We start from the raw sequence: 22,907 nt of genomic DNA, 5'->3' as shown, positions 1-22,907 counted from the left end.
GAAAAGAGAGTGCAAAGGCTCCAAACATAAAGAAACGATAAGGAGAAGTGCTAGTTAACCCGATTTGATGATTATACATTGCACACATACATCAGTGTTGCACTGTACCTCATACATGTGCAATTATTACATGTTAGTTGTAAAGAAAAGATAACATTTGAGAAACAAAAGTGTAAATGTTAGAATTAGCTAAAATGTTTCCAAAGCAGGAATGATGGCCAAGCACGTCCTCTCTAGCAGATTGCAATGTTTATTTTAAAATTTAACTCCATTAGTCTAGTATTTGTATAGAAATTAATTGATTGAATAGTGAATGCATTAAAGTGACCACACATTATGAGAAACCTGGTGTATTACCAATGCATTGAGTAGTTAAATTTTGGAAATATATTTTTTCATATATGAAAAATGAAGTATGATTCTTATCTACTTCATACGCAAAAGCCAGCACCAGTTTTAGCTAAATAAATAAAGTAAATGTTAAAAGTTTTATAACAGAGGACACTTTCCAATGATTTCAAAAGTACATGTCATAAACTAAAGGACAAATAAGTTGAGATCATATTAAAGTTAAGAATGACCATTCATAAAAATTTTATGAAGAGAGTAACAAACAATTACAGATTGAAAGAAGATGATTGTGAAGCCTCTTCTCTAATGAGAGTCACTGTCCTAACTATAAAAGGAAATCCTACAAATAAATAAAAAAGGTGATTGTTCAAACAATGGGCAGAAATTCTGAACAGAAATTTCTTGGAAGAGGGAATGTGAATGTTCAATAAATATTTATTTAGATGCTCAAAGTTACCAGCAATCAGTGTAATGTGAATTTAAAACATGCACTGCTTCTCGTGTGTAGAGTGGGCAAAATTTTAAGAGTGACAACATCTAAGGACATGATATCAAGAGATCGGTGTACTCTTCTTGAGTGGATGCAAACTGGAACAAGACCCTGAAGTGATGAGATACAGCACAGTTTAAAATGATCCTCCAAATTCTACTCCTAAGTGAAATTCTTGCACATTCCACATAACATCTTTTGGGGTATTGAGAAAACTGAAAACAACTAAAATGCTCACAGAAGGGAGGATGAACAGACTGCCATAAGTTCAAGTGATGGAATATTATGCAACAATAGCAACAAATCAAATATGACCACATATACAAAGGTAGGTACATGGTACAAAATCTATTTTAAATTTTGCAAAAGAATGATTCACAGAAAGGCTAATGTTTTTATAAAGTTCAAAACTAATAGTATACTTTTAGGACTAAAGAAATATATCTATAGCAATAGAAATATAAACCTGCAACTCAGGAGGAAAAGCAAGTTAATGGAATCACAAAGGCCTCCTAGGAAGCTCATAAATTATTACTAATGTGCTATTTGTTAAGGTGGAAATGTGTAGATGAGTGTTCATTCTATCATTAATCTTCATAACTTAGATAAAACTCATATCTCAAATACAAGAAAAATATTAAGGCCAGGCTCTGCCTCTTGTGTATTAACTCAGCTATTAATAAATTTCTATTCATCTTATATTTGTTGCTTATTTCATGTAATGGGCACCTCAAAAATAATGAATAAAGGTGCTTCTGAGAGAAAGGGAAAGAAAACAAAATTTGCTGTCTCTTTGCTTGCTTTGCCATTATTGATGATGCTAATTATAACATTGTTTGAAAATAATATGTAAAATTCTTGTCTTATTTTACTTATTCTAGTACTGAAATAAAATGATTTCATTGTATCTCTTTTCTAGAAATTAACTGCTCACATATCTTTCCACATCAGGTGGGCAGCAGATACTGTACATGCCATTCATAATTTAACACAGGGGATCTTGCATATTACTTGGATGCCTCTCTCCCTTGTGAGAAAGTGCAAGTTGGGAATATTTCAAAATAACATCACCAATGAACAAATAAAATTCAGAGTGTTCTGAAATGTTGTCTTTGTTTTCCTTTCTGAATCTTAATTCCTCAATGCCACATCAACGTCATTTTTTTTCAGATTACAGGAAGAGTAATAGTGAACATCAAATAAACTTTTGCTAGACCATTGGTCATAGAGACACATTGTGACTTGGCTTGTTTGATAATCAAGACAACATTTGACACCAGCAAGATTTATCTGGAGATGCACTTTCTAAGAGAAGTTTCTTGACCCAAGCGATGACAGAGGATATGCATATTTTTGACTTACAGGTTTGATCCCTGAGATTTATGACAAGCTCAAAGCAATTCACATCAACATCATCCAACGGCTTGCAAGGAGAAAATTACAGAACCTCCAGAAGACCAATTTTCTATGTTTAATACTTATCTGAATTGACAACTAATGAGTAACCTTCTCTGAAATCTGTTGAAAATTTCAAACCAGATTCTTTACGCTTGTCACTATAGAAGCTCTCTTTATGTTATTGACAACTGAAATTAAGCATGGTATATGCTTCAACATTGTGTCAACATTGTTAGTTTTCAGCTAGTCTCTATCAGAAACTTCACGACTGGCAAAAAAAAAAATAACATTCTTACGTTTCAAATGCACATAAAATAGAAGATACAAAAGATTAAAATACCACCCAAAACAATTCGAAGTTTCCTTAGTTCAAATACCATTACACCAATACTCATTTGATTCTGTATTTAGAATCTGACAATATTTTTGTCATGATTTAAAAGAGAAACACCTTTGAAAAATGTGTGCTCTATATTCTTCAGTCACTCAGCAATGATGAATTGACAATGCTATACTTCTGTTTTGTTTATTTATATTAATAACATTTGAAAACAATTAAAAATGCAAATATTTATGTCAGAAAAATTCCGAGAAATTTTAAAAATCAAACAAACCAATCTAGAACTAAGTGAATTTAGTAAAGTTGTGATATGCTAACCCAACAGCCAAACACCAACTGTAATTCTATGTAGAAATAACAAATAATTTGAAAATAGAGTAAAAATATTATTTTAAATAGTAGCAAGAATATTAAATATTTTAAAACAATGTTCATAGGATATGTGTCATGCACATACATTTAAAACTGAAAAAAATTTTGAAATAAATCAAAGACTTGAGTAAATTAGTATACCATGTTCATAGATGAAGATTCAATATTGATAGACATCAGTTCTATCTGAATCAATCTATTCATATTCACTTCACCTCAGTAAAAATTCTACTATTTTTTTGTAGATGTTAACAAACTAATTATACCACGTTCTTAGATGAAGATTCAATATTGATAGACATCAGTTCTATCTGAATCAATCTATTCATATTCACTTCACCTCAGTAAAAATTCTAGTATTTTTTGGTAGATGTTAACAAACTAATTACATAAAAACTATTGACATTCAGTCAAAAAAATAAACACAGCCCCAAACAATACATATATACCAGAAGCTACCAAAATAATATTGATAAAAGAGAGAAATTGGGCAACCTAATCAAGAATTAATATAAAGCAGTAGTGATCAAGACACTAAGTATTAGTCTACATGAAGACAAATAGATCAATGTAGTAGAACTGAGAGTTCAGAGCCTCGTATATATCTAGTCAATTGATTTTCACAGTGGCAAAGAAGTTAATTCAATAGGAGAAAGGAAATTGTTTTCAATCTGTTTCTGGAAAAAGAAGAGGGATTTTTATTTCTATCTCACACTATATACAAAAACTTAATTTAAGACATCACAGATATAACTATAAAAGCTAAAATTATGAAACTGCTATAAATACATCTGAGAATGTTTCTGTGACTGTGAATAGGCAATAGCTTTTTAAGACAAGACATAAAATCATAATTAAAGAAGAAAAATGATAAATAAGACTTTATCAAAGTTTAACATATTTACTATTCAAAAAACTAAGCAAATGAATAGGCAAGCTGCATACTGAAAGGCAATTTTTGCAATACAGATATTCAAAAAGGGTTTGTATCAAACACACTCACATACACAATTTCTACAACTCATTAGCAAGAAGACAAATATAAAAATAGACAAGAAAATCTAGCAGATAATTTAGAAAAGACAATAATTGTCAATATGCATATAAAAAGGAGCTTAACATTATTATTGCCCATAAAAACAACAATTTAAAATAAAACACAATATCACTGGACTCCACATTGCAAAGGCCAAAGTTCTTTTTAAAAACTGAAATATCAAATTCATTGACAAGAAGTCCCAGACTTTGCTTGTATAAGTTTAAAAGAAATTAACAGGAGAAATAAATTATAGGATTTCATTTGAAAAGTAGGTTGACTAGATAGTAATATATACTATGTATTTCAAAAAAATAAATAAACAAAAGACTAGAAGAAAGCATTCTGAATGTTTCTACCACAAATAAGTGACAAATTTTTGAGGATAGACACACTTATCCTGATTTGAACACTACACAACATATATGTGTAATAAAACATCACATGGTACTACTTAAATATGTACAATGTTATGTAGTTTAGGAACAAATAAATATATAATAATATTTCCAAGAACTCAAGAAACTTAACACCAAGAAAACAAATAACCCAATCAATAAATGGGTTAAGGAACTGAACAGACACTTCACAGAAGACACACAATCAACAAATATATGAAAAAAATGTTCAACATCTCTAACAATTAGAGAAATGCAAATCAAAACTACTCTAATATTTCATCTCACTCCAGTCAGAATGGCAATTATCAAGAATAAAAGCAACAATAAATGTTGGCAAGGATGTGGGGAAAAAGGTACACTCATAAATTGCTGGTGAGAAAGCAAATTAGTACAACCATTATGGAAACCAGTATGGAGATTCCTCAGAAAATTTGGAATGGAACCACCATTTGACCTAGCTATTCCACTCCTCTGTCTATACTCAAAGGACTTAAAATCAGCATAGTACAGTGACACAGCCACCTCAATGTTTATAGCAGCTCAACTCACAATAACTAAACTGTGGACCCAACCTAGGTGCCTTTCAACATATGAATGAATTAAGAAAATGTAACATATGATTAAGAAAATATGACACACATATATATGTCACCTTTTCTTATCATATGTATATGTATATACACATATACATAATGGAATATTACTCAGTCATAAAAAAGAATTAAATTATGGCACTTGCTGGTAAATGGATGGAGTTGGAGAATATCATGCTAAGTGAAATAAACCAAACCCAAAAAAACAAAGGTCGAATGTTTTCTCTGATATACAGATGCTAATTCAAAGTAAGGGGGGTGGCACTAGGGAAGAATAGAGGTACTTTAGATTAGGTAGAAGGGGCTGAAGGGAGGGAAGGGGTATGGGGGGTAGTAAGGGTAGTAGAGTGAAACAAGTCATATATGAAGTCATATATGTAAACATATATGTACATATATGACTGCATGACCCATGTGATTCTACATGTACAATCATAAAAATCAGAAATTATACTCCATTTACGTATGATTTACCAAAATGCATAAATGCATTCTACTGTCATGTATAACTAGTTAGAACAAATTTAAAAAAATTTTTTTACACAAGAGGGATTAATTTTATTGCAAAAAAAGCACTTTAAAAAGAGTGCTCATGTTGTTGATCTTTAATTTCAAAAAGCAGAAACAGCTTGCATAAGTTCACTTACTTTTCTTTTTATTTTTTACAGACTGCATTTTGATTCATTGTACACAAGTGGGGTACATCATTTCGTTTCTATGGTTGTGCACAATATAGATTCATACCATTTGAGTAATCATACATGTACATAGGGTAATGAGGTCTGTCTCATTCCACCATGTTTCATACCCCCTTCTTCTCATTTCCCTCTACATAGTCTAAAGTTCCTCCATTCTTCTCTCACCCCCTACCCCCCCACCCCCATTATGTATCATTATCCACTTATCAAGGGAAACACATGGCCTTAGGTTTTTCCCAAAACCAAAGTAAGCCTTTAGCTTACTTCACTTAGCATGATATTCTCCAATTCCATCCATTTATCTGCAAATGCCATAATATTATTCTTCGTTATGACTGAATAATATTTCACTGTGTATATATACCACGGTTTATCCATTCATCTGTTGAAGGGCATGTAGGTTGGTTCCACAATCTAGCTATTGTGAATTGAGCTGCTATAAACATTGATGTGACTATGTTACTGTAGTATGCTGACTTTAATTCCTTTGGGTATAAACCAAGGAGTGGGATAACTGGGTCAAAATGTGGGTTCATTCCAAGTTTTCTGAGGATTCTCCACACTGCTTTCCAGAATTTGCACCAATTTGCAACTCCACCAGCAATGTACAAGTGTGCCTTTTCCCCCACATCCACACCAACATCTATTATTATTTGTGTTCTTGATAACAGCCATTTTAATTGAAGTAAGATGAAATCTTAGTTGTTTTAATTTGCATTTCTATAATTACCAGAGATGTTGGACACTTTTTCATATATTTATTAATAGCCTGTGGGTCTTCTTCTGTAAAGTGTGTGTCCAGTTCCTTGGCCCATTTATTGAATGGATTCTTTGTATTTTTGGTGTAAAGTTGTGTAAGTTCTTTATGCATTTTGGAGATAAGTTCTCTTTCTGAAGTGAGTGTGGTAAAGATTTTCTTAAAAACCCAATGTGTCTGCTTCAAAACACAGTTTTCAAGAAGGGAGATGGATATTGAGAGAAGCAGGAGAAAGGAGAGAAAATGGCAACCAGAGATTACAGAACCTACAGCCAAGCTGCAGCCCTGCAGCTCTACAGAGCTGAGACCTCCAGGCCGCTCAAAGATCTCCCAGGCATATGGGCAACACAGCTGAGGAACTTGTGGGCAGCCTACTGCTGTCAGTTACAACCAGGCTCCGACCTCTGCGGAGTTGGCAGTCACACACCTAAGAGACCTCAGGATTGTAACAAGCCAGCTGAGACCAGTCAGCCTCAGTCTAGCCCAGGGGATTATAATCAGCCTCGCCTAGGATATGGACAGAGTGGCTACAGCTATCTCCAGGTTCCTGGGAGCTACCCCAAGCGGCCATTCACCACACCTCCATCCTATCCTGGGCCAGCTCTTCCTCTACATAGCTGATTAGTTATGATCAGAGCAGTTACTCTCAGCAGAACATCTGTGAGCCACCAAGCAGCTATGGACAGCCAGTGGCTACGGGCAACGGCCTCCCACTAGTTACCCCACCCCTGCAGTGGCTCCTACAGCCAGGCTCCAAGTGAACTTAACCAGCAGAGCTCAGGGCGACAGGACCGTCCGGTAGCATGGGTAGCTCATGGAAGGATTTCCCTCACCAGGGGAGAAGGGGAGTCTGAGTGACCCTGGTAACCAGGGCAGGAAGAGAGGATTTAATCATGGAGGCAGGTGCAGAGACGGGTGGGGAGGAGGAGGCAGTGGAATGGTGCTGGAGAGTGTGGTGGCTTCAATGAGCCCGGTAGGCCCATGGGTGAAGGGCCAGATCCTGACCCCAACCCTCCTGTAGATACGCATGAAGGCTGACACCAGTGCAGTTCGTGTGCGAGGATTAAATGACAATGACGTGGATGGTCTGGCAGAGTTCTTTAAGCAGCGTGGGGTGGTTAAGAGGAGCAAGAGAACTGGGTGACCCTTGATCCACGTCCACCCGGACAAGGAAACAGGAAAGCCCAAAGGCAATGCCGCAGTGTCTCTGGAGACCCCCAACTGCCAAGACGGCCGTGGAGTGGTTTGCGGGAAAAGATTTTCGAGGGAGGTAACTGAGAGTCTTTCTTGCTCAAGAGAAGTCTCCGCGGAACAGCATACGCCCCGAGGACAGAAGGGTGCCACACCACTCTGTGGAGGTCCAAGGGACCCAGAGGTCCAGGTGCCCTTGACCTTCTCCCTGGACCTTCCCCCATACCTCTGAGGAAGATGGGAGGAAGAAGAGGTGGATGTGGACGTGGAGGACCCAGAGAAAAGAATGAAGGACAGCGGCATCAGAAACGCAGAGACCGCCCTCCTGAACACGGAGACTCTGAACGGCTGCAATGATTGCCAGATTGATTGATTGATTGATTGATTATTTATTTATTTACACTGGGGATTTGAGCCAGGGATGCTTTTACCACTGAGTCACATCCCAAGCCCTTTTCATTTTTATTTAGAGACAGGGTCTCACGGAGTTGCTTAGAGCCTTACTAAGTTGTTGAGGCTGGCTTTGAACTTGTGATCCTCCTGCCTCAGCCTCCTCAGTCACTGTGATTACAGGTGTGCACCACAGATTTATTTTTTCAACCCAAAAATGTTTTAAATTTATAATTCCATATTTTTAATGTTAACCACAACATTATGAATTTCCCTTGTCTCTACTTTAGGATTTTTTTACCTTCCTAAAGAAACATTAAAACAAATTAAATGATAGTATGCTGAGTTTCTTCCTCCCCTCCCCCTTCTTTTAAAGATACTTATTTAACTAAGACTTAACAGTGGGAATCCCTGTGAGCATATTTAGTATCAGTGTGGAGATCAAAGAGGGTCACTAACTGTACCAATGTTCATGGTTGTGATTTTTTTAAAATAAAATTCCAAATGTTTATTAACAACCACACATTTGGAGCTGGGGTTGTAGCTCAGTGGTCAAGTATTTGCCCAGTACATGTGAGGCACTGGGTTCGATCCTCAGCACCACATAATAAATTAAAAAAAATTTTTTTTAAAAAACCACACAGCTTTGTGTTTTTTAAATAGAGTTGAAAGATCCATTTCCATAAGAACCAGAAATTCCTTTCTGAGGTATTTCCCAGGAGAAATAAAAAACACATATATAAGTCTACAAAATACCAATACAAGAATGTTCAAGCAGCTTCGTTTTTCACAGTCAAAAAGTTGAAACGACTCATGGACAGGTGAATAAATAGTGGCATATTATTACCACCATAACATTGCTACCACTGCTAATGGTAATGCAAGGAACAACATGGATAACTTTCCATGCTATTTTGAGAAAAAAAAGAGCCAGTCACGAAAAACACATATCTCATGATTCATTGATATGTAGTTCTGAAATGCACTAAGCTGCGATGCTACAAATCTTATTAATGGCTGTTTCTGCTGTGGTGCGTCAGGTGCCTTCCAAAGAACATGGATAAAGCACAGTCTACTTATGGACTGGGGTGATGGTTATAATAATAATATAGATATCAAAATTCATAGGAGTATATAGTTAAAATCTGTGTTTCATTGTATCTTAATTAAACCTCAATAATCCTTTTAAATTGGAAGAGAAACTACGATAAATGATAAGAGATTTAAAAGATCTTGCTTTCAATATGTTAACTATAAAAAGACATTTTTAAGACAAGTGGAGAACATTTAATAAGGACTAGATATTAGATGAAACCGAAATATTAATGTTAATTTTTAAGAGATAATAATAGCATTATGGTTACATAAAAATAATGTCCTTATTTGACAGAGAGGCATACTGAACTATTTGTGGGTGAAATGATATCTTAGTTCTGTTTTAAAATATTCAAGGAAAAAAATGAGAATAGATGAAATTGTGGTAGTGTGGTAGAGTGTGATAATTGTGAGAGTGACATTCACTGTTTTATTCAAATTAAAATATAACAAAGATAGGAGGTCTGGTTTTTTGAGCAGTCTGTAAGGTCCATAGCTTAACATCTGTGCAACCATTTTAAGTCTTTATTGCCATTTTATAAAATACATTTCATCTTCCAACCATAGAAAGTTACTTGCAAAGAAAAACAAAAGTTAGCAGGTAGCTCCCCATCCAATTTTGCTTTCCTGCCCTAGAGAGGTGTTTGCAGAGAAAACGAAAGTTAGCAGAGAGCACCTCATCCCCCTCATCACCCGTTAACCAGCTTAACTGAAACAGGCTCTTGTTCTCCTAGGGGCTTCCAACAAGGCTTGTATGCACTTCATACAAGGAATAGCTTTACACAGGCAATTCCTAGGAATTGCCCACCCAGAGCTTTCCTCACCTAGGGTCTTCACATGGACAGCTCACGCGAGCCTATGCAGATAACCCTATCAAATGCCCCCAGAGTTAGATTTTCCTTGCCCTCTCTTATCTTTTTGAGTGATGGCCTTTGTCAGACTCTGGCAAATAAACTCTCTGTGCGTGGGTCTCTCTGCCTGGTTTCTGAGTTGCTCGCTTGTGTTTCACTTTTCTTTCACAGTCCTGGTCTCCATCACAACCAATATCAATTTTTAGATGTGTCTCCCTTGGGATGCCCCTGAAACAGAGCCCAAGATGGGGAGTTTCTTTACCTAATGATCCCAAGGAGCTCGACCAAACTGGGGACAGAGACATGAAAAGGATGAAGAGCCAATTAGCATCTTCAAGATCCCTGCTGCAGACAACTGGGACTCGTTCAGGAAGAAGCTCTGAGAACATGAACAATGCCTTCTAGAATTTTCCTTCCAAAGTAAAGGGGGCAGGCGATGTACCTTATCCACTGGCTCCTATTCCCATCCATTGACAGTTGCCTGAGTCATCTATTTTACTCTGGGACCCCTGGCACCTTGCATTTGTAGACTATGCTTATGTATTCAGGAGCTGCTGAGGCTCCTGAGAAAACCCTGAGGCAGAAAACCAGAGACTGTTCCAGATGTTTTGGGAGAAGCAATATCAGCACGAGTCAGCAGGAACCACCAGAGCTGTGGCTGAAACAAAGATAAGCAGAGGGTTTGAGGTTGGGGAGTTTCCCCGGGCTCTCAGTCATACCACGTGGACAGAAGTGAATGCCCGTGTTGGGTTAATAGAAGGTGTGGGTGAAATGCACCCTGTAGCAGAAGCCAACACCAGTCTTCAGAAGCAAAGACAACTGTATTGTTTCCCACACTTTAAACAAGAACTTGAACAGTCTCTCATCATTGATAGGCTGCGTGACTGCTGAAGGGTTTTATTATTTTCTAACCATGATGCTCCTAGCTGCCATGCAACGAGTGTCTTCTATCTATAGCAATTATACAGGGAAAATACATTTTCCTTGATTATTACAACCCTCAGAGGTAGATGTTATCACAATCTACATATCATCTATGGATAGAGAAAAAATTGCTCGTTTGAAGTCATTTGGTAGTGAGTGGCTGATCATTTCCGAATAGGAAACATGTGTTTCTTCCAGCTTCTTATCTTCCTGTCTTTTGACTCAGAGACAGATGTTTGGGATAATTCCAGTGTCCCAGAGACTGAATGACAAAGAGTAAATGTCATAGAAGAGACTCTCCAAAGAAAGTTTATCAAATGTGTCTCAAGCTTTGCTTTGGGTTTAATTTCCCTCTTCCCATAGCTGTAATATGTACTACTGTGAACGTAATCAGGCATAGGTCTTCTAGGTTTTTCTAATTTTTCTTAGCGGGATAAAAATACCAGTGATGGAGCACCTGTAATAAACACCTGCCTGAGCGCAGGTAAACCAGGTCACTCCAGTGTGCATGCTAATAAGCCTCCTGAAATGCCATCCAGGGCTTCAGGAGGAGCAAGGAAAGCATTTAATGTTTCTCTTTCCACTCCTTCCCAGCGTGTGATTATTGCTAAACCTTTCCTGCTTGGTATTTTTTCCTCCTATAGGCTAAAAATATGCAAATAATCTTTTTAATTGTTCATGAGAACTCATTAAATTTCACTCTTATGATGAGATTTCTTTCTTTTAATCAGTAGTTGTTTGGAACCTAATAGAAAAAGAAAGCACCAGTATTAGCCCACTGCATATGGTTTTTTGCTTGTTTTCATAATTTAACAGAAGGGAAATTTTAAACTGAAGTGATTGCAGAATTTAATTTGAAAAAGCCATATTTCTTTTTCATCTAATTAGAATGTTAGAATGGTTTCTTATATCAAAGATAACTGTCTGACCTCTCCTTTCTAATATTCATTGAGAATTCTGTAAAGTATCAGACATGAATGTATAAAATTGTATCATTTCCCTTTCTCTCTCTGGTAACTTTTTTTTGTATTACTAAAGGTAAATTCTTGCTTTAAGAGGAGGAAAAAAGACCAAAGAGAGAAACTGACAGAATCTTCTGTGTTCGAACTGAAGACTTGTTTGTCAGAGTCAGAACTGGAGTCGGTGGTTGGTGTGGAAGGCTGGAATCACAGATGACTGGATTTCATTGGTAGAGGTCCCTTCAAGCTGAGGACACTGGTTCATGACAAAGGATTATATTTGTTGACTTCTTCCCTTACACTGGTACCTAAAATGCTAGATTGTTTGATCAACTGTCCATCTATAAGCAGTGGGAACTAAGGGAGAGACTATTATTGATTTAAGGATCACCTAAGAGTAGAATGTTAATCCAGTGAAATTCACCAAGGTGCAGATCCTTTCCAGAGAATCCTGGTGTCTTCTAGACCAGAACAGCTTCTAATCCCAACTCTCCTTCTTTGCTTTGAAACTGAACCAAGATTACAATTGTTACATGGATAAATCAGTTCTTTTGGATCAGTTAGGCTATATTTCCACAGCAATGGTGGTGGCTCCAAACTGCTTTCAGGAGTGGTTTTACACCAAGGAAATGGGTGATGCTTCTAGGAGTTGCAACTAATGGTTGGTTGTGGGGAGTGGTGGCAGAGGATGGGAGAGCAGTGACTGAAATTGGGGGTCTCTGATGCCCTCATGGCTGTGGCATGCCCAATGCCTGGGAATGTTTCTGTGCAAGGGCACAGGATGCTTAGCTGCTGTGGCAATGCCCTGCATGAGGAGGCTCTGTGCAAGAGTTCTATCAGCTCTGACCTTGATCTCAGGCACACGGCCAGGTAGGAAGGAATTCTACTGCTAGACAACCACAGTGTTTCACCAGCTCCCCTTCTCTGGTTCCTGCCTGCCTTATAGCAACTTTTAACAATGGACTTTCTGAGAGTTACACAAAGCTCTTAACATTGCACTTTGCAACTGTGAAATACAACTACGGAAAAGCTACATAGATGTCCTAGTTTCTGTAACTTTCCTGAATACAAAGAATAATGGTTGTATAGTCTTTAATCTGATGATGAGACATATATACAAAAAGATTGCTGGCATAACTCTTTAGATCTGCATCTCCATCAGAGAACAGAGCTCCACCTGATCCCAGTTTAATCTTCAAGATCTGTGTCTGTGAATCTTTATTTTCCAATCCCTCTTCGCCCCTGGCTGGACCCAAGAGTTTGGTCACTCTGGTTGCAACAGTTGGTCTACTTAGGGAGGAGGTGTGTGGGAAGACCACCCTTCAATATCAAAGTTGAAACTGTTTTCACTTTCTTCTGCTTTAAAAAGTGGCATATCTTAACATACCAGGGCTGGTCCTAGTCAGATTTCAACTGTGCTGATGCTGATCCTCAGTATGAGGCATTGAGGGGCCAAGATGAATAATGCACCTTACCTTTCCAGTCTATAGGGGCTTGGGTGTGCCTGTACTGTAAGCCAGGCCACCAGAGCCTTATACAAAACAAGTCAATTATTTAGCAGCTGTGATAAGCCGATTATTTAGCAGGTGGAGGGTGGTTGTCGTGTAATAGAAAATGAAGGAATAAACGCAGTGTTCCCCTTTGCTTTCCTACTGACACCACAATGGCTTCTTTGCCTTCACCGTGCCACCTGCCTCCCAGCATCAGGGCATTTTCACTTTCTTATCTCTTAGAAGAGAGCTGTCCTCAGCTATTTGCCTCCCCGCCTCTGACTTGATTTAGATCTTAGTTTCAAAGTCAACCCTTGGTGAGGTGAGGCCTCCTGAATACCTTTCTGACTTTGTTCCCCCTGTCTTTCCAACCTCGTACTGTGTTTTCTTATTTTTGTTATTGCTGTTCATTATATATTTATTTGGGTGTTTTATGCTTCCAATTATAATGCATGCACTTTGAGGGCAAAGGATTTCTCTATTTGGTTCAGTGCTGCAAGCCTAGGTTTGATGACATATATCAGATTCACAGGTATTTTTTGAATGAATGAATGAATGAACATTAAGATAGAAGGAAGTTAGGGGAGAATAAAATGGGGATATTTTGGCAAGATGTTGAAGGATTAGAACAGTTTCTATAGCAGTATAGAATTATAAGGAAAGATGGTCTGCTGTCTTTGGTTAGCCTCAGTCCACTGGGTGCCTGGTCTTCAGAGGTAGGGTGTTCTCAGTGAGTCTACCTTTCCCACAATGAAAGGATGCTCAGTTTGGGGCTTAAGATATTGTTCTGCCTTCCCCTGGGGATACAGGGTTTCTTCTCTTCTCTCCTGAGCTGTGATGGATCTTCACTTGTTTGGGGGAAGGATGGGGCTTGCCTCCTTTCTCCAGTGACTTAAGTTTTCTGTTCTAGAGGGGAGAAGAATCTAGCAGGTGTACCCACTCTCCTCCACAAGGGCTGTGCCAGCTGGAGGCATTCCTGCTTCTTCATTGCCCAGTCCTTCTCTCAAGCACCTGGTGAAGTTCATGAAGGATTTGCAAGTGGGTGCAAATTCCCCTGTAACTGGGACTCCCAGGTTCTGACATTAGCCTACACTTGGTCTCCAGCAATTATTCAAAAAATTAATTAAAAGTCATTTTAAATGTTAGCTGAATTCTTCTTACTGTTATTCTATGGCAGCCCATCTTTCTTCTGGGCCCTGCCCCAGTGATCCAGAGATGACCTCCTGTCTCTCTGTGGAGGTTGTTTTCATCAACTTCGGCATTGCTGTGACCAAAATACCAGATAAGAACAACTTAGATAAGGAAAAGTTTATTTTGGCTCTTGGTATCAGATGTCTCAGTTCATTGATGGCCGATTCCATTGCTCTGTGCCCAAAGTGATGCAGCGCATGGAGGGGAAAAGGCACAGGGAGAAAAGCTGCTCAGCTCATGCAGCAGGAAAGCAGAGAAAGAGAGGAGCCAGGAGAAGATGCAGCCTTCCAGCGCCCGACCCAGTGACCCACCTCCTCCCGCCACAACCCACCTGCCTCTGTCTGCCACCCAGTCAGCTCCTTCAAACTAGGATGGACTGACGGGTTACCGCACATAACCTAATCATCTCACCTCTGATCTTCCAGTTAACACATGAGCTTTCAGGGGACACCTCACTTCCAAACAATAACAAAGTCCCTTGCCTTTCTTTATATTTAAGGCTAGTTGCTTTTCCAGAAACCCCTGACTTAAAAAGGTTTAAAGAGAAGTTAAGATTTAATGGGTTATTTGACTTTAGCTTGTTGTAAGATGGACATAATCACAGTTTTTTACATCCTAAGTCAAATCTGTCCTTCTCACCCATTTTTTTTTTTTTTATTTAGCTGGAATCCATTTATTTTTTGTCAGTTTCATTTAGGTAGGTGGTCTCTTGTTCCCTATAAGTTTTATGGTTGTTATATACTTCAAAAGCTTGCAAATATTATATTTGAATGATGTATGATTAAGTATGAAACCCTTATATTAAACATGTGTTCCTTTGGGAATGTGATTCAGCATTGAACTGTGGTATTTGGAATGCTGATATTACCCTGATACTTCTTCTATCATAGGTGATAGGATTTTTCTTTCTGGATGCCCCTCTAAGGCTTTGAAAGTTTTTTTTAATGTCACCATAATATATATTGGGAGTCATTGTTATGTACTGTTTTCTCCTTTAAGCATGTTTTGCATTTTTCCTTCAAGTTCTAGGTTTTCTAATGCATTGGAAAAGCACACATACACACAAGCACACACACACAGATATATATACATATAAAATAATTTGATGTTTTTATTTCTGTCCTCCTCTTTAGCAGATCTGCTAAAGAAGCATATCCCCGACTTCCTCAAATTTTCATAGATTTAATTTCCTTATTCATTTTTTCAGTTATCTTTTTGTTTATTTAAATTTAACTTTGCATAATATTTTCAAATCTAATCTTCTTGCCTCCCACATATCGCTAGCGTTTTTCCCTCAAAGGTAACATCAATTTTTGTAATGATGTCACATTTTTTCATTTATTTTCTAAGCTCAATATCCCATATTCCATGCCCTTCCTACTTTAATATATCTTTTCTGAGCTAATTCAGTTTTGTTTTCACTAAGAAAATCTCTTAATAGTTTCTTCTAAACCCTCTGGCTTTTTTTTCTGATATTTGTTTATCTTCATTTTTTATTATGCTTCCTATATTCTATTTTTTAAATTGAATTTATTTATCTATCTATATAATTTTCTTTCTAATAATTACAAATTTTTTGATGGAGCATTTCCATTTGAAATATATATTACAGAATCACATGCTGGACCAGTCAAGAGGGGATACTATAAGTACGTAGTACCCCAAATTAGGGCTTTTTCAGGACCCAACAGTGTGATCTCTGCTCTGGAGGTGAATCTACTCTCAGATTTCGGTTTCTCTTTGTCCATAGAATCTAATGGCTGACATATCGCTCACAGTGAAACTTCTATAATGTTATGGGCTCTGGTATTTCATCACCCAACAGTTTGAATCTAATACATGATCAGATATGAGTGTGTGAATTCATAGGAGTTAGGTCCCAAGTTTTGGGTCATCCCTGCTGACAAAAAATAGAGCAGAGATGACCCAAAGTGCAGATTATTAAAAAAAAAAATCAGTTTTATAATTCACTAGGTTTTTAGAGTGACATTACACAAAAATATGTAATTAGAAGAATCTTATGTGGTCAAAGTGAAGGAGCTACATTCAAATTATCTACACATTCCTTAATTGGTTCTTAGTTTTGGGTCCCATGCAACTGGTTTGGTGAATAAACTTCACACATCAACTGCAGGAAATCATAGGATTTGTTTGTTTCTGATGAGGAGATTTTTGCCTATGTACTTGGGTACAATCTGAAACACCATTTTGATTATTTTAGTAGTGGTTTGACCAAATAACTACAGTTTTAAGAGAGCTACTACAGCCGACAGACAAGTTAGAAAGTCAGCTAGGGTAGGATTTAAAAACTAATATTAAGAAAAGTATAACCCAAAGGAAAAAGAATTAAAGTAGTTCAGCCATTTTTTTAAAAGCATATTCTGTTGTTTATTTCTTGGACTAAGTTTTAGTCAACTTTTTCACTGCTGTGACTATAAGACCCAACCAGAACAATTGTAGAGGATGAAAGGTCTATTTAGGGACTCACAGTTTCAGAGGTCTCATTCCATAGACAGCAGGCTCCATTCCTCAGGTCTTGAGGTGAGGTAGGACATCATGACCAAAGTGTGGCAGAGAGAACCAGTTTACATGATTATCAGGAAGCAGAGAGAGAGAGAGGTCTCTACTTCCCAGATACAAATATATATCCCCCATAGCCACGCCCCCAATGAACCACTTTCCCCAGTCACACCCCACCTGCCTCTAGTTACCACTCAGTTAATCTCATCAGGGATTAATTCACTAATTAGGTTAAGGCTATAACCCAGTCAGTTCTCCTCCAAACCTTGCATTGTCTTACACATGAGTTTTTGAAGGACACCATATCTAAACCATAATAGACTATAAATTCACTGATTATTTTTCCTATATGTAGAGATAAGCATATCCTATATTGGACCTTAATAATTTTTTTCAAACATTTTAGAACACAGAGATGATAACAACTTCTCAATTGCTGCAAAATATGTGTATAAGGATGCTTTTAGTTCCTTGGTCTTAAACTTTGAAGCACTTTAAGATAGCTTTAGAAAGATCCAAGTTCTTGGAAAAAGAAATATGAAACAAGTTAGAATTAGCCCTGAAAGGGCTAGCATTAATTTTCTAGGGTATCATTATGCCCAAAGACTCAAACCCACAGCCTGGGCAGTATATCAGAACATTGTCCCTCGGAGACATGATTTAAGCCTTACAAGGGCCACTGCTACTTCAGTGGCTTGAGTTGATTAAATCTAGGGACAATGTAAATCTCTTCTTCTACATGACCCAGCAATCAATAAAACTGCATTGAACATGGACTACATGAAAGAACAGAAGGAAGAAGTTTCCTTTGTACTCACTCAATTGATGAAACAAATGAATTTGCCATGATTGGCACCCATAGAGGCAGGCTGTGGGGTTGTGAATATTCTTGTCCTCTCATCAAGACTCTAAATCTCATACTTTTAAGTTTTTGGTCTTCTATTCCTTCACATTAACATGCACAATTACAGTTTCATTGTAGAGTCCTACTTTGTTTTTTCTTTCTCATAATACTTTAATTGCAGAAATCTAATTCCTGCATGCATATCAGGTCTCAGTGCTTAAGACATTTCTGTTTTGATATTGGACCTTTCAATGTTAATGACTCCTCAGTGTCAGTCTTGTAGATAAATGATCTTTTGATTTTTATTTTTCAACACTAGTTTTTTAGCATAGTAGTGTTATTTAGCTCTAAATCATAAGAACTATTTTATGTTTAAATAACAAATCATGATTTATGATCTCTGTAATTCCTAACTAGCAGCATTAATGCATCGGTAGGACTCACAGTAGCACATGGAAAAAGATTCTGAACTTGCAGAAATACATCAACCTGAACAAATTCAGGGTAACATTCAAACACTTATTGAAAACTAGAGCTTAGATGAATTCTTTGGTGCATTTCATCTGTTCTCTAAGTTGCTATACCTCCCCAGGTAATAATCAGGATTTGAAAAAGAGCAGACTCAACAATGTGCTCCAAATTTAATACATTTATCATTCAGTTAATCAGAAGATTCATTCATGTGGCTTTAAACTGAATGACAGTTTAAGTCTGTAATAAAGTCTTGAAGTTCTGACAGATTTTTTAGAGTCTCCTGAATCTATCCAGGGCTGATTATAAGCCATCTATGAACATCTATGAACATCTTGAACTATGTTATTGTAGCTTAATATAAGATGGAAGAATAAAGAAGCTGCAGGCCTGAGTTCCATGTGATTTGGAGATGACATAAACTCTGATGCAGTTTTTCATTATTTCATTTGTTTTGGTGTTTTTTAAATTCAGTCAGTCACTTTAATTAACACCACAATGCAAAAGTTAATATGCCCAAAGCATCTCTTGTACTACTTATACAGTATTTAGTAGAGGGGTTGCATAAATAATGTAATAGCTAGTAGGAAAAGTGGAAAACAACACCAAAAAAAATCCTTTTATTAATGAGTAGGGAACTTAGCTGATTTCTGTGATCATTTGGAATAGGACTGTGACTGTCTTTTATGTGTCTATGTATGTAGGTATGTAGGTACGTGTCTATTTCTTTATTTATTTTCTACCTTTAATAATTAATGCAATCTATACACATTTGGAAGTTGGCATATTTTTATTCTAAACCTAAAGTTCACATTGGACACTAGATCTCTCTTATTTGAAGAGGAATTTGGAAGGTCATATGTCGTAGTCTCATGATGGAGAATTCCCGGACCCTGTGCCTCAACTCGGATCTGCAGAGGTTCAGGTTGCCAATACTGTCATCAGGGCATAACTATTACCAACCAGGTGACAAGAAAGCACCCAAGTTTGGCACCATAGCCTCTACTTCTTTGGGTTTCAGTGTCCTCCAGTTGTCAAGGAGCAGGGAGTCATTGCTTATGGGTTCCAGGTCACACCTGTTGCCCTCTGTAGGAATAATTTAAAATACTTCAGTGATTTAAGAAACCCAACCAACTCAGCTGAGTCTGAACCTCTGGAAAATCCCTCCAGTGATTCTGAGACCTTGCTGTACCTTCTAAATGAAATGATTATCAAGATCATTGCAGCCTTTGGATACAGCCTGGATCTGTGACTGACTGAGCAGTGGCCTTGTGGAGTTCCTGCCATGAGCCACCAGGATCTGCTGCCCTTACCCTGTGATCTGAAGGTTGGTGCCTGCCACAGTCCCAGCTGTCCCGTGATTTTCAACCTAGATATAGTTGAAATATATATATTTCTGCTCCCAGCCTCCTTATCTCTTGATAATGTACCTTTATTTAGCTTTACCCTAGCTGTGACCTTTCTACTAAGGTTCTTTGAATAGCACCCACTGAGACAGTTATAAGCAAGTCCTTCAAAGGGCTTTACCCAGAATGGTCAGAGTAGTGTGCAATAATAACGATTTTTCTGAGTCAAAAAGCACTTCACATATATACCAATGCTAGTGGTCAAAAAGCACCATTTGGTCCCTCAGTGACTTAATAATCTCCATAATTATGAATAACCAGTAATTCTATCACAGTATTATCACTATTCAATATTGCTCAGGTCCTGCCTCATTAAATATCACCAAATTAATTCTTAGGGGGAGCCTATAATATATTTTTCATTCATATATTATTATAGAGCTAAAAAGAATATAATCCTCAGAAAAATATATTTGCCAAGTATTTTTAAGTAGAATATAGTCCATGAATAATAAGGAAGTATATTATTGAATATACAAAATAATTATTACATATATTTTTGTGATGAATAACATGTTAATTGTGAATTTGTTAAGAAGAACAGCTAATATTCAAGGATACATTTTCTATGAAGACTTTTATAAGACCTACAGTCTCCTTCCTCTCTGTCCATCAATCTCTAGCCACAGCAATAGAGAGCTCAGCTGGGATAAATTGAAATATTCCCCAAAATGAAGTCATGAAAATTGTAAAACTGGTCAGAGCTAAGTTAAATAATTGCCAGAAACAAGTAAATTTGGGAAAAATTATTCAGTAAATTTCCAAAGAGATGAGATAATTTTAAAGGGAATATCCCATGTTTTTAATCATTTTTTTGTGAATCAGATACCCAGGTTAATTCTACATTACATACCCACATATGTGAATATATGATTGAACAACATCTACCACATAGGAAGTGTTAATTAATTAGTATTTATGATGATGACATTATATGTAATAGCATATTTTATATATTAACATATTAGTAATAATACCAATCACATTATGATAACAGATTTTCATTGCAGAGCTTGGACAAGCATTACATGGCAGAGAAATAACATCTAGAATTAGGAGGAAACTCATATGACTATTGCAATCTTTTTTATTATAAGATCTATTCAGAGATACGTTTTCTAAAATACCTTTTTAAGACCTATAGTCTTCTTCCCTATCTGTGCATCAATCTCTAGCCACAGCTATGGAGGCCTCAATTCAAATAATCAATAACCAAATTTACCCTTCCTTAGCTTAATTCCATGTGAACAGACTGTGGAGTAGCATCACCCTCCTAGAAGCTCTTCTTGAGGTAAGCCAAGAGAAAGGGCAGCTGGAAGCATGAATTTCATTCATTAAAATATCTCAGGAAATTGATGCACAAGTATAGACTTATTTAACCAATTATTTTAACCAAATGATTTGATCTGGAATATAATTCTAACCATTTTTGTTAATGACTATATGGCTTATGCTTAACACTCTAAGCTATGTGCTAAGACATAGAAGTCTTTCAAATTCAATATTAAGCCTACTTATTTTGAGAACCTAGAATAATAAAGCAAAAAATTGTAATTACAAGCACACCTATTTTATCCCACTTTATGCTACTGATCCCCTCATTTTCAGGTTCCAGTTTAATCTATTTCTTTTTATTTCCTCTTGACACAACATGGTCATTAGCAGGTGACCTCTGCTGATCTCTTCCACCATTCCTCTCTTCAGCCTGAGATCTAGCTGTATGCTCTGCTGCACACCTTATTGAGATGTAGATCAAGCTCTAAGAATACTTGGCAGCAGCTCACTTAAAATAAACCCAATTAAATCAGACAAAAGGCTAACCAAAAAAATACTGGAAAAAATATTGGTTATGAAAAGATCAGTTCAAGGAAAGTTCACAATTGTCTCTAACAAGGAAAGTTCATGGGGATTGGCTGTGATGTCGTAGTGAATTGAAGTAAAGAAATACTAGAATTAATCCTATCCCTGAAAATCAAGAATATGATGACTGTCCTTTCTGGCTTTAAAATTTAGATTTGAAACCAGTGAACTCATTAAGAATGATTTTTTAAAAACTACTCAAAGGGTTTAAAGGCATACACATGTACCTATACTCAGTTAAATGCTTATTATACACTTATGAAACGCTAGTCCTCTATTGGGTGATTCAAAGATAAAACTTTGGCTATCCTTTTCAGGAAGTTCACAATCTAAACAAGGGAGATCCACATGAAAGAAATGAGAGCCAGATGGTGTGAAAGTAGTTTGGGAGCTGGGTAGAGGTAGTGAGGCACTTGCCTCAGGCACAGAGTTGAGAGGATGTCAAAAATATCCTAGAACTCAAGACTTATCAGATTTTAATGTAATAGGTTTAAAAATAAAATATGGTGCAAAAAAATTCATAATGAAGAAAATATCAAAATTTTAAATAAAACAGGATAGGATTGATGTTTTTCCTTTTGTCTGAAGTGTCAGCATGCACATTTCTGAGATAGTCAAGGCTACTAAGGGGTTCTAAAGAGGGAGCACCTAGCACTGTTCATACTGAGCGTGACGTTGCCTGGAGAAACAGGAGAGCCTTAATAGGGAACCTATTTCCTCTAAAGGAGAGGTGGGCAAACATCATGAAGTGCAACAGCCTTCAGTCATATATCTGTAAAAACAATGGCTTTGTTTGCAATGGTTTTTCCAGCAAGAAATTCTTCAAATAGAAACATGAAATGAAACTGAGATAGGCTGTTGCCTTATCTTACAAGAGTTAGAAGCAAAGATGACCATGCAAAAATATTAAAATAACAATGCATTCCAAAAAGTACTTACAGATTTTCACCTAGAACTTCTAACTTTTCAACTCAAGCTCATGTTAATTATAAAAATAAGGGAGAGTTGGGTAGGAAGAAGTTGATGGATAGGTACTAAATTACAATTAGGATAAAAAGATCTGCCACGCTATTACACAGCAGAGTGACTACAGATAAAAATAATATACTGTCGGGGTTTCTAGAGCCCCCAGCCTTAGACATGGTCAAGATGGCGCCTGATGCTGAGCCAAAAGCGGCCAGCTATACAGTAAACAACCAGCGAATTCCAATGATTGGCTAGTTAACGATGTGATTAGAGCATGCCCCCCCTCGTGTACCCATCCTGTGCCTGCAGCTGT

General features: G+C 37.0%; 1 pseudogene; it reads left to right on the top strand.

The window, feature by feature from the left end:
- Positions 1-6,679: 6,679 nt before the first annotated feature.
- On the top strand, positions 6,680-7,984 carry LOC124965399 (RNA-binding protein EWS-like; annotated as a pseudogene).
- Positions 7,985-22,907: the final 14,923 nt, after the last annotated feature.

Source organism: Sciurus carolinensis, chromosome 15, assembly GCF_902686445.1.
Source record: "Sciurus carolinensis chromosome 15, mSciCar1.2, whole genome shotgun sequence".
NCBI lineage: Eukaryota > Metazoa > Chordata > Mammalia > Rodentia > Sciuridae > Sciurus > Sciurus carolinensis.
The sequence above is the reverse complement of the archived record's forward strand: the minus strand, read 5'-3'. Positions and strand labels throughout refer to the sequence as shown.